This window comes from Salvia miltiorrhiza, chromosome 1 (genome assembly GCF_028751815.1).
Source record: "Salvia miltiorrhiza cultivar Shanhuang (shh) chromosome 1, IMPLAD_Smil_shh, whole genome shotgun sequence".
NCBI lineage: Eukaryota > Viridiplantae > Streptophyta > Magnoliopsida > Lamiales > Lamiaceae > Salvia > Salvia miltiorrhiza.
The window spans coordinates 54,130,173-54,143,194 of NC_080387.1; positions in this window are offsets into that span (position 1 = coordinate 54,130,173).

Sequence of the window (13,022 nt, forward strand, 5' to 3'; positions counted from 1 at the left end):
GTAAATGCATATTAAAACAATAATGGTTCATTGTTCATATCTTTTTTTCCACAAAATCACTGGTGATTATCTCAAACTCGTTGAATATTACTCCCTCCGTCCCACTATTAATGGCTTGTTTCTTTTCGACACGGGTATTACGGAGAGCGTTATTAAGAGAAAAGTTGTAGGGACCACATGTTTAATGTTATTGTTAATTAGTGTTAAATATAGTTAATAAAATAACTCTCTTCTTCATCAACACCGGCGAGGCCGCCGGCGGTGGCGCCGTCGCCGCCTTCCCTTCGTCTCGTCTGTCCTCATCATCTCTGTCCAACAAATGTGTTTCCCCCAAATTCAATAAATTCTGCAAATAAAGCCACCGGTTTCAGATCTCAACTCAAGCCTGTACTATCAGGTCTGGCCGATGCAGAGAAGCCACCACCGACCCTCCATTTTACAGAACTCCGACGACAACAGAAGGAAGGTGGTGGAAGAGAGTGAAGGAAGAAATGCGAGAGATGGGTTTTCAAACACTAAAATTACCCTCATCTCCAATCACCAAAAAGTAAGACTCGAAGCATTTTAAGAAATTCTCACAAAATTACAAACCCAGATTTTGACTGATTGAATATCAAAGCTTACAAACCCATATTTCCTCCATTTCCGCTGGAGTAGAGAATGTGGCTGAGCATATTTCCACCATTTTCGTTGTCGTCGCCAGCGAAGCACATCAAAGCGTGGCTGAACAACGGGCCTTAATTTTTGGAGGCGGAACTAGTGGCGGAACCAGCAACGGGAAGGAAGGACTCAAATCGCGGAGAAGACGACCTTCACAGAACTCCGACGAACAAAATGGGGGAGCGTGGAGGCGGCACATCAGTGGAAGAGAGAGAGAGCAGAGGCGGCAGTGACCGCTGGCTCTGCATGCGCCGCCGCAGCTCGCAGCGGCTGCCGCGAACAATAGAGAAAAGGAGATCGAGAGTGAGCGCAGAGAGAGGGCAGTGGAGGAGGATGGGTGAACGCGGAGGCGCCGCGCCGTCGCCGTGGAGGAGGAGAGACGGAAAGGGTGTAGCAGCTGTGAGAGATAGAGAGAGAAAAAGAGTAATTATCGGGACGGATGGAGGGAGTAGTTATTAAAATTAGGGTTTTAATTAACATTATTCACTTCTTTATTTTATTCAAAAATAGGAAACGTCGTGCCATCAATAGCGGGACAACCCAAAAAAAAACGTGTCATTATTAATGGGACGGAGGGAGTATTGTTATCTTCTTGCGTCTTCCACGAATTGATATAAGCAAAGTGATGTTTTTGTGCTATATCTCATATTTATGGCAGCCGTAACTTTGGGGAAGCGAAATTATAGGGATTTGAGGTTATTAAGGTGTTGATCGGTAATTGTTGTCTCTTCACATTCCAAAGTTGCCCTTATTCACACAAATCGGTAGAAACTATATTAAAATATAACACAAATTAAATATGGTAATCTATTAATCATGATATTTATATATATATATATATATATATATATATATATATATATATATATATCATGAGGTGAGTTCAAATAACAACTCATTTTTATTGTAAGAACGTAGAATCAGTTTTATCCATTTATTTTGAATTTTTAATGGTTAAGATTAATTTCTGTTTTTTTTAAATTCATATTTTTTATAATTTAATGAGTGTTAAATAAGTAAATTTATTATATAATATAATCTGTAGTTCCGTTATTATTGGATTTCAGTTTATTTCTGGTATCATGTTCATTGTTCTTCAAACAACACATAAGATGAATGCAATTAGTTACTTAGTTTTTTGAATTCGATTTTTTTTTTTTTGAATTCAATGTTTCTGATAAATTTATATTACATTGCATACTAGTTCATGTTTGTGTGCGAATTAGTTTTGTAGATTTTTTGAAATCCACAAATAGTTATGTGTGCAAATTAGTTTATATTTGTGTGCGAATTAGTATAGATTTGTGCATGTTAGTTTATATTTGTGTGCATATTAGTTTATGTGTGTGTGAGAATTAGTTCTGTAAATTTTTTAAAATCCAATAAATAGTTTATGTTTGTGTGCATATTAGTTTATATTTGTGTACATATTAATTTCTGCTTGTGTGCGAATTAATTTATGTTTGTGTGCACATTTGTGTATGCTTACATGCGAATTAGGTTTTGTTTGTGTGCATGTTAGTTTATGTTTATGTGAGAATTAGTTTATGTTGAACCTGACTGCACATGAAGAATAACTCAACTGCATGCAATATGAAATCAAATATGAAATTGAAAAAAGCTTCTTTTTTTTGTTTTTTTTTTGTTTTGAAGAAGTGGACGGTGTTTATTTATTTTTGTTTTAATGATAATTGACGTAAAAGACCATAAATTGAAGAAGATGAAGATATAGGTTTTGAAGAAGACGTGAGCTTTTAATGCTCCCCTTTTTACAACACATTCATTTATAGTTTAATAAATAATTTATTTTGTATTTAATTAGAGATTTCAATGTTAAATTGTGACCATTAATTATTTATTGATTAAGGGTGTAGATTAGTGTACGTTTTTTTTAAAGGGTGATTTTCATTTTAACTCGACCCTATAAATTATTATTATTATTATTATTAGGAAAGGGCTACCGTAAGAGCACCTCTTAAAATAAGAAATAAGAACTAAAAAAAATATATGAATTTTATGTAGAATATTGTATGTATATATATTTTATGGAAAAATATACGGATGATGAATCAACCGTAGATCCTAATGATCTAAGGGCTGAAAATTATTATTATTTTATATCTTAAGAAGTGTACTTATTTTAGTCCTCCTATATATATATATATATATATATATATATATATAGAAGATGATATGAATTTTAATTAAAAAATGTTGGATATATTGTAGGTGTGAAAGAATCCATTTAAAATGCAGTGTTAATAGTGATCTTTAATTGTATTATCGCCATGTGATAGAAAATGTAAATAAGTAGATGTATTAAGAATAATAAGTTGTAGATATTTTTCAAAATAAAAATAAAAAAATTAATTTTTGGAAACGTTTAAAAATGACAAAAAGAAAACTATTTTTATTTTTATGAGTGAAGGGAGTATATGATATAGACTTCTTCATTATTCTTCTTTGGATTGATTTTCCCTTCCATAATATATCAAAATCAAGAAAGAATATTTAAAATAAAATAAATATCAAAATCAAGAAAGAATATTTAAAATAAAATAAATAAACTTGTACGTGATGGAACGACTTAAAAATATTGGTGAAATTTGGATTCCCATAAGATAATCATACGAAGTGTCGTAATGGAATTTAATACGTGATTACAATTTGTGCACATGCATTTTTTTTTTATTGACTTTTTGTTTGAAGGATGCACATTCATTTTCATGAAAAAAAAAACTCCGTTCGAGTATGTTGACCAAGTCACGGGTCATAATATTTGATTTTAGTAACAAGTCATAATTAAATCAAAAGAAACACGATAAAACTTGTGAAAAAATGTAGTAAAAAATGGGAGGAGAAAAATAAAATAAAATAAACAGTGCCTATTAAGATGGATAACGAACGTGCGGGTCACGAGGGACCACGTGGTGGTCTATGGTAGCACCCCGGGGAGGCTTCTCTCTCTCTCTGTCTCTATACGTCTATGTGTATCTATACATATATATTTTCAAACGATGTAATAATCCAAGGACCTTACCTTTCAAAAAAAGAAATAATAATAATCCAAGGGCTGTTTTGGAAGTTTCTCCAATATTTCATTACTCTAAACCCTTGAAAATGCAGCCTCTCACGTGCGCTTGTTCCCTCACTTCTCTCTCAAGAGTCAGATATTTTGGTTAATTCCTAAGGTTGTTGCAATTTTTGTATTTTATTGTGACATAAATGTATGAATTTTCATTCGCTTCATAATTTTTATACAGTATATGAATTTTATAATGTTGTAATAATATCATTATTTTTTCAATTGTATTAAAGTAAACATTTTTAAATTTTTATATTAGTTGAAAAATTGATGTGACATGCTTCACTATCAAATTGCATATGCGTAAAATCGTGTAGTATCTATAAAATCGTACAAGTATTATAAAAATGATAAATATTGAGTTTAAGTAAATTAAAAATTATATATTTAAAACATCGTATTGGTCACATGCGTAAGATATGGTTCAGTAAAAGTAAATATTTCTCGGAGATACATACATTAATAAACAAATTATATTTCAAAAGACTATAGGCACGAGACAAGTTAGTCATGGTAAAATAAAAATGTCTTGTATTATGTGCAGGGAATAAAATAAATTATGGTAGCTTGTGTTGCAATACAAAAATTGCTAAGCTTTTTGGATTCTAATTGCCACAACTTTTGGGGCTTTGTTTCTAAGCCTTGTTCTGCTCAAAGTCATATGCCTCGATTTCCCTTTGCAACTCGCCACTTTTGGGCTCCACCAAATTGCCCTTTAAGAGACCAAATTCATGGATTTTTGCAATTACAATTTTGAAACGTGCAATATATAAGTATATATAGGTAGAGGGTGTAGTTATAACCAGAATTTTTTTTTTCTTTTTTATGAGAATAATGTATTCATTGTTAAATTTAATACTATATTTTTTTATAAAAACTAACATATATTTAAAAAAAAAAAATGTTCCCTCAAAGATTCGAAGCCAAATAATGCATTCATCCAACAAAATGGTGTATCCACCGTGAATTTTAATAATTGAATGATTGAAAATGGTATTCGCTTCTTATTTTATATAGTAGCTCTTATTTGAATATTTGTATATTTATAGAGAGATGTTCAAATGAGAACTTTTATTTAAAATGAGAACGAATAACTATTCTCAACTCTTCAATCATGAAGATCTACTGTAGATGCATTAAATTTAATAATGAATGCATTAATTTTATAGGAAAATTCATTGTGTTCACAAAAATATAGTTATATATCACGATAATCACACTCTATATATTGTTATGTTTAGATTTAAACTTATTTTTAATGATATATTTGCCAATATAAGCACCAATAAGATTATACACATATATATAATTAGGTTCAAGTGAGAACCATATTTTCATGAGAATTAAGAAATATGAATAAACACAAAAAATATATAAATAAAAGATGATCGGATCTTGTAGATGTGTTATATTCAACTGTTGATGATTTGATAATTTCTTATTCATATATTTTATGTATTTGTTTAGGATTATCAATTTTCACCTGATGCTTTACTTTATATATATATATACTGTCACACATGTGTATCCATTTTATATATCGAAACGATAAATATTTATTTTCGAAAAATGTTTGATTTAGTGGTGTTCAATGGTTTGTTTGCGAGTAAAAATATGATATTCTGAGAAAAAGTGTATCTATATAAATACTAGATAGTTGTCAGCGAGAAAACTATTTTTCACTTTCGAGATTGACTATGATAAATAAAGTTAAGTGAGCAGGAGTTGCTGAGCTGAGCTCTCGAAAATTCTAGCGTTGGGCTTTCAGGTTCAAAATAATGGCTTAATTTGTGGGCCCAAAGGATTCGGCCCAGAATACGTGGCCCAAAATAAATTATAGAACTTAGAGAAAGATTGATTAGAGTTTATCTTGCTCTTGCTGAGATGGGAAATGTATATACGTTCGGAGAATATGGTTGCCTTTTTAGGCACTTTTTTATACGATAAGATAATGTGGGTAGATTCCCCTATTCACAGTAAGATAATTATCTTGTGTGCACCTATGCTATAATAGCTCCTTCAGTGTACATGTCATCAAGCATATCTCAGACACGAAAATCGAATTATTTTTGTTTTATTTTGCATTGAGGGGAATATTGTTTATGTCAAGTAAAGATGATGGGAAAAAAACAACAGCGCCAAAAGTATGGAGGGCAATCAATAGGTTAGTAGTAGCGGTACTACTTTTTTAACTATAGGTACTACAATACAAAAATCCTCATGTCAACAATAAAGGAAAGAGAAGCTCATTTTCTACTTCATTAATCATTTTCTTTGTACGATAATACATTCTTGATCAACCATTTCATATTATATATCCTGATTTTTTAAAGCTAATTTAATTATCGATTTAATCAATGGGAACTATATATATATATAGGTTAGCCATCTATTATAACTTGAAAAAAGATTACTATATCCATTCAGAGCCTTTCCGATTCTTTAATTTTAATATTCCATGAGGAGGCATATACTAATTATTGCATTAATATTGAATGACATGATATTATAGGGGCGATCACACACAAATTCTTCACAGTGACTATAACTTTTTTAAATTTGAAGTTTGAAATTTTTAGAAGATATTTTTTCTTCAAATTTAACGACAAGAGCTTTTGCATAAGCAAAAAGGAAAATGATGATCTAATAACATTACAAGAATAAACTTGTCGAAGTATGAGCCTAAGGTATTGTTCAGGGTTTGGAGGCGGTAAGTAGGGGTGAACAAAACCGGACCAAAATCGATGGGCCGGATCTAATCGATCGGTTTTTTCGGTCCGGGTCAGTTTTGGTCAATGTATTGGTCCGGTCTGGTTCTATTTTCTTGGACCGAAAATATTTCGGTTCGGTCCCGGTCCCGGGGAGGCCAAAACCGGACCGAACTGAATATATATATATATTTAATATTTTTATTAATATTATTAATATTATTAATATATTAATATTTTTATTAATTTCTAACACTTTTATTATTTTTCTAATGTTTTATTAATATTTTTAATATTTTATTAATTTTTAATATTTTAAAAATGGTCGGTTTTGGACCGAACCGGACCGAGAACTGATGGCGGTTTCGGTCCGATTTCGGTTCAATTGGTCCCGTTCGATCCAAAAAATATTGAAAATTCGGTCCTCGGTTTTGTCGGTTCGGTCCGGTTCGGTCCAGTCCGGACTGACTGCTCACCCCTAGCGGTAAGTCTCGAGTCATTTTTTTTTTATAATTCGTACAATTTGTTGTTGTGTTCAAGTAAAATTTTAATGAATTTAAAATTAGAACTCATTCACTTATTATACTTTCTACATCCCATAATAAGTGTCTTGATTCTTTTCGGCACATAAATTTAGGCGAGTGTGTTTAGTGTATAAAGTGTGTAATCCTACGTGATTTAAGGTATATTAATTCCATTTTACTTTCCTATTTAACTGCTACGAAGAAGAGGAGTGTAGTATATGAGGCTTCGAAGAGGGGTGGCATTTCATCACAATAAAGAAGAGAGTGTAGCATCTGAGTCAACTCATTCATTGAAGGAGGGAGGGTGGGGTGGGTATAGCTTCTGAATTGACGATTTCCTCGGACAAATCACCAACGCTGCAACCAACACCGCTCAGAAAATTACGCCTAAGGCTACTGGATTGAAGACAACAGAGGCCACATTGTTTCATCATAGCGGCGTGGGGCGGTGAGAGACTAAGAGAAGCGTCAGAGAAGCTGAGAAGGGGAGTATAGAAAATAATACTCCCTCCGTCCACCAATTAAAGGCCTCTATGAAAAAACACGGGTTTTAAGAAAAAAGTGTATTTTTATTAGTTGAGTGGAGAAAGGGTCCCACTTTTTAAGAAAAAATGTATTTTTATTAGTTAAGTGGAGAAATGGTCCCACTTTTTGTAAAGAATCTTTGACTTTTTTGATTAAATAATGAATAAAAACTTACCAAAAATAGGTAGGTCTTGTTTTTGTGGACGTCCCAAAAAGGCAAGTAGGCCTTGAATTGGTGGACGGAGGGAGTAATTAGAATTCACATAAGAGAAACGGACTGAAGCGACACACAGATTAGGGTTCACAACAGAGAAGACAATAGCAATGGCGGGGGGAAGGGGGAGGGGAGAGAGAGAGAATATAAATGCAAAAAAATAAGAATGAGAATAATTAAGGTTGTTTGGTTTACTGTAAATGAACTGTTAATTAAGTTTGATTAAAGCCCTAATTATTTCCATGTCAGGAAACAATACACTTGTTCACCCAAAAATGAAATATAAACACTTGTTATGGGATGAATGGAGTAATTAATAAATAGTTGTTCTCTTGGTTTCTATTGATTTAACGACAAGTACAAGCACACGAAAATTTACTTTTATGCGGGTTTTTTCAAAATTGTTCAATTTTCTACAAAGATAAGCTAATTTTCATTATTTATAGTTCATAGTTTAACTAGACGATTGACTCAAATTCAACATTGTAAATTTATCTAAGAAAGAGGAATGAGACAAACATAACAAAAATTTAATAAACTAATTACAACAAACCACTGCAAAAGGTTAAACAATTAGCTGCTATGATTATTAAAACAACGTATTATATTATCTTTCTCGTATATCTTATATATATATATACATATGTATTTTATTATTAAAAAAAGACAAAATTTGGGATTGCTCAAAAGGCTGAATGACATTTACTTAGATAAGTTCATATCACTGAAAAAGTCAAGTGGCCCGGATCATTACGCCTCTCATTTGGGTCAGAACTTACCGACATAAAATTTTGCTCACCAATACTTCGATCGCTGACTCTATTGTTATTAGGTCACCAACTTCCTTGACCTTCCAACACTCTGCACGAGTCAGCCCCATACATGATTTTTAGTAACAGAAAGTTCAACTTCTCCCATAGTGATATCTATATTACCTTGAATGGTCATAATATTTGTCAATTTCAAAAATAGTAATTGGACTAATTATTGTGTTTGGAAGTTTATATGTCTGTTTTGGTTTTTGTTTTTGTTTGTTTGTTTTTTTTTTTTTAATATGGAATTGTATAAATAAAAGAAAAACTCCAATATATATTGTATATTTTATATTTAAAAGAGGTTGAGCTCCTTGCTTATCTCGTGCACACGCCGAATCCCTTTTTAGCCCACATGATCCGCCACTATATATATAGGGGAGCGCTCCAATGAGACCCCCTATTTTTAGTTAGATCTTAGGCACGATCTCGTGCGTTTATTTCATCAATCATATGGCTGATAATGTATCTAGGGGAATTTTTTTTTTTCTCAGGGTTCGAATCTTGGAGGGAGCGAAATATTTTAAATTTCGTTATTCATCAGTATATACCACATTGTTCATCAGGATATCTATACTATATTAAAACAGCAGTTTTCAATTAGAAATTGATTTCAAATTGATTTGAATGGCAATTTTGTAAATAATGAAGAAATTAAAGTCATACTTTTTGCAAAACTCAAATCTATATATAACCAAAAAATTCCATTAATTTCAAAAAAAACGTGTTGCATAAAAAATGGAGATGATGGGTTGACCATATTTTCATTCTACATTTTTATTATTTGTTTTTTTGTTGTAATTTCTTTTAAATTATTTTTCGGTTTCTTTTCATTTAAAGAATTTTCGTTTTTTCTAAAAATTATGCATTTTGATTAATTAAAATGTATTCAATATACATATCAAATTAAAGATCATGACAAAAACTTTAATTTGATATATAATATATAAAAAATAAGTTTAAAATAAGAATTTTATTCAAATTAAAAGTTTCAAAGTTATTTTCTTTTCTCTCTCCTTTCTCTTAGTAGTTTATACTACAAGTCTATACTATATTAAAAAGGGAGTTTTCAATTTGAAATTGATTTAGATGGAAATTTTGTAAATTATGAAGAAATTATAGTTATAATTTATGTAAAATTCAAATAACTACATTAATACAAGTTATTATTAATATCATTCATTAATTATTAATTATGTAAACAAATAACCGTTCATTAGTGGCCACAAACCGTTAATTTTTTTATAGGACGTGACTATAAGTTAGTATGTGCTAAGCCTTCATTTTACATATTTCCATGTATTTTATACTAAGCCAAAAATTATAAAATTAAAGATTGGTAAATTTTTAATAGATTTAATAATTTGATTGGTATATATATATTTTCTATCAACATTTAAAAATTTTATAATTTTAGATTTTTTACACGATTACACATTTATACTATTCATATAATTTTAAGTTCCTTACACACACTCTTCATATAATTTTATATAAATATAATTTAAAATTTTAAAAACATAAAATATTTTTCGTGCATCGCACGAATGGCAAATCTAGTACTATCTTATTCATCAGTTTATATGTCTTTATTCATTGCCAATTTTTTAAATTTATTTATTCATCAGTATATACTGCCTTGTGGTGCTTGTTCATCAGTATATATGTCTTATTCATTGTACTCAGTGTCTCACGAAAAATAGGGGGTCTTACTGGAGCGCGCCCATATATATATATGTGTGTGTATGTGTATATACATATATATTATAATATTTTCTTAATCAATAATTTTATATTGAAAGAGAGAATTTGTATTTGTAACCACTTGTACTTTCAAAATCATAAACAAAACTATACTATCTTCATCTCACTTATCTTGACACACTTTGCTTTTTAGTTTCTCACATTTTTAATGACACTTTTTTAAAAATAGTATGTGATCTCTATCTTCTCTACACACATAAAATAAGTGGGTTATATCCACTTTATCCTCTTAATCCTTTATTCTTAATATTTGTACCTAAAATAAATGTGCTAAGATAAGTGGGACGTAGGGAGTAATATTTTTCAAGAATTACGTAGGCTTAAGCATGATACCCTTGTAGTGAGTGCTAAGCCTGTTTGATAGTTGGGATGAGATAATGGATAATAAATAAAACCTAGATAAATAATATAGATTGAGTGGGATTGTTAATATGTTATAGGTGTTTGATAGTTAAGATATAATCGTTGAGATAACTAATATTTTTGTTTGATAGACAATATATAAGTTAAGATTAAATGAACAAATTGTCTCAAAAAAAAGATTAAATTAGTAAATTACCTTTTTGCCCTTTATTTAAGAAATAAAAAAATATATATAAAAAACTATCAAAAAATCTGATAGTACACGTACCCCCACCCCATTTTCTTCTTCTTCTCATTCTCGCCACCCCCCATCCCAAATTTGTTGTGCAGATCATCCCCCCCAACCTCAGCCCAAATTTTCAGTGCAGATCCTCCCCCCACCCCCCAACCCCTTTTCTTCTTCTTCTCAGCCTCGCCAACCCCCATCTGCCCAATTTATTCAACGAGAATGCACCCCATTGCACCAGATCCAACCCCATCTGCCCAACCCCCAAAGCGAGGCGAGGCGGCGGCGACTCAAAGGGAGGCGAGGCGGGGCCCTATCTTCGTCGACTCTTCGTCGTTCGCCGTCCAAAGGGACGAGACTCAAAGGGAGGCGAGGCGGCGGCAACTCTTCGTCGTTCGCCGTCCAGCCGCAAGAATGAGAGCGGGCAAGGAGGGGGCCCTATCATCGGTCGGCAGCGGCTGATGAGGGAGGCGATGATGGCGGCCCTCCGGCTGACTGAGGCTGTCGTGGCTGAGGGAAGGGAAGAGAGACAGCGGCGTGGTTGACGGAAGGCGAGAGGAGGACCGTGAGAGAGACGAGGGAGGCCAAATTGGAAGACCCAAAATTAGTGTTATCTACTGTAGAAAAGGGATTGGGGGGCGGGGGGGGGGGGGGCAGGGTTCCATAATCTAAGTGTAACAGTAGAATTACAGCGGGCCTCGATTTTCTTGCGGGTCGAGGCTATAACTTATGTTGCCTATCAAACATGTGTAACAGTAGAATTACAGCGGGCCTCGATTTTCTTGCGGGCCGAGGCTATAACTTATGTTGCCCCCCGCCCCCAATCCCTTTTCTATAGTAGATGACACTAATTTTGGGTCTTCCAATTTTGGTCTCCCTCGTCTCTCTCACGGTCCTCCTCTCGCCTTCCGTCAACCACGCCGCCGTTTCCCTTCCCTTCCCTCAGCCACGACAGCCTCAGTCAGCCGGAGGGCCGCCATCATCGCCTCCATCATCAGCCGCTGCCGACCGATGATAGGGCCCCCTCCTTGCCCGCTCTCATTCTTGCGGCTGGACGGCGAACGACGAAGAGTTGCCGCCGCCTCGCCTCTCTTTGAGTCTCGTCCCTTTGGACGGCGGACGACGAAGAGTCGACGAAGATAGGGCCCCGCCTCGCCTCCATTTGAGTCGCCGCCGCCTCGCCTCGCTTTGGGGGTTGGGCAGATGGGGTTGGATCTGGTGCAAGGGGGTGCATTCTCGTTGAATAAATTGGGCAGATGGGGGTTGGCGAGGCTGAGAAGAAGAAGAAGAAAAGGGGTTGGGGGGGTGGGGGGAGGATCTGCACTGAAAATTTGGGCTGAGGTTGGGGGGGATGATCTGCACAACAAATTTGGGGTGGGGGGGTGGTGAGAATGAGAAGAAGAAGAAAATGGGGTGAGGGGTACGTGTACTATCAGATTTTTTGATAGTTTTTTTTTATATTTTTTTTATTTCTTAAATAAAGGGCAAAAAGGTAATTTACTAATTTAATCTTTTTTTTGAGACAATTTGTTCATTTAATCTTAACTTATATATTGTCTATCAAACAAAAATATTAGTTATCTCAACGATTATATCTTAACTATCAAACACCTATAACATATTAACAATCTCACTCAATCTATATTATTTATCTAGGTTTTATTTATTATCCATTATCTCATCCCAACTATCAAACAGGCCCCAAGTATGATGTTACTTCTTGAAATAAACTATTTAGGGCGTGTTTGTTAGGGGTTACAAGGGGGTATTAGCTTATTTATCTCCCCCTTGTAACCCCCAACAAACACGCCCTTGGTATAACCCATTGTTTGTCCTAGCTCTATTACAGCCCTTGCTGATTTTCGTGTATAGCCCATAGTGCTAATCATTTTAATCTTGTTATTAAATATTTGAAGTATGTACTATGATATTGGAAATTTATTAATGGTGATCCAGCGACCCAGCGACCCAGCGTATTTGATATTTTATAATTCATTTTACTCTGAGATCCATAATAAAATAAATTTAAAACGAACAAATACACTCTAATAATTACTTATTGGATGTAGAAGAAGCCCACGCAAACGCTAAGGCAGTATTTTTAACGGCCCATTTAACCGCTTTTTTTAACGTCTTTATTA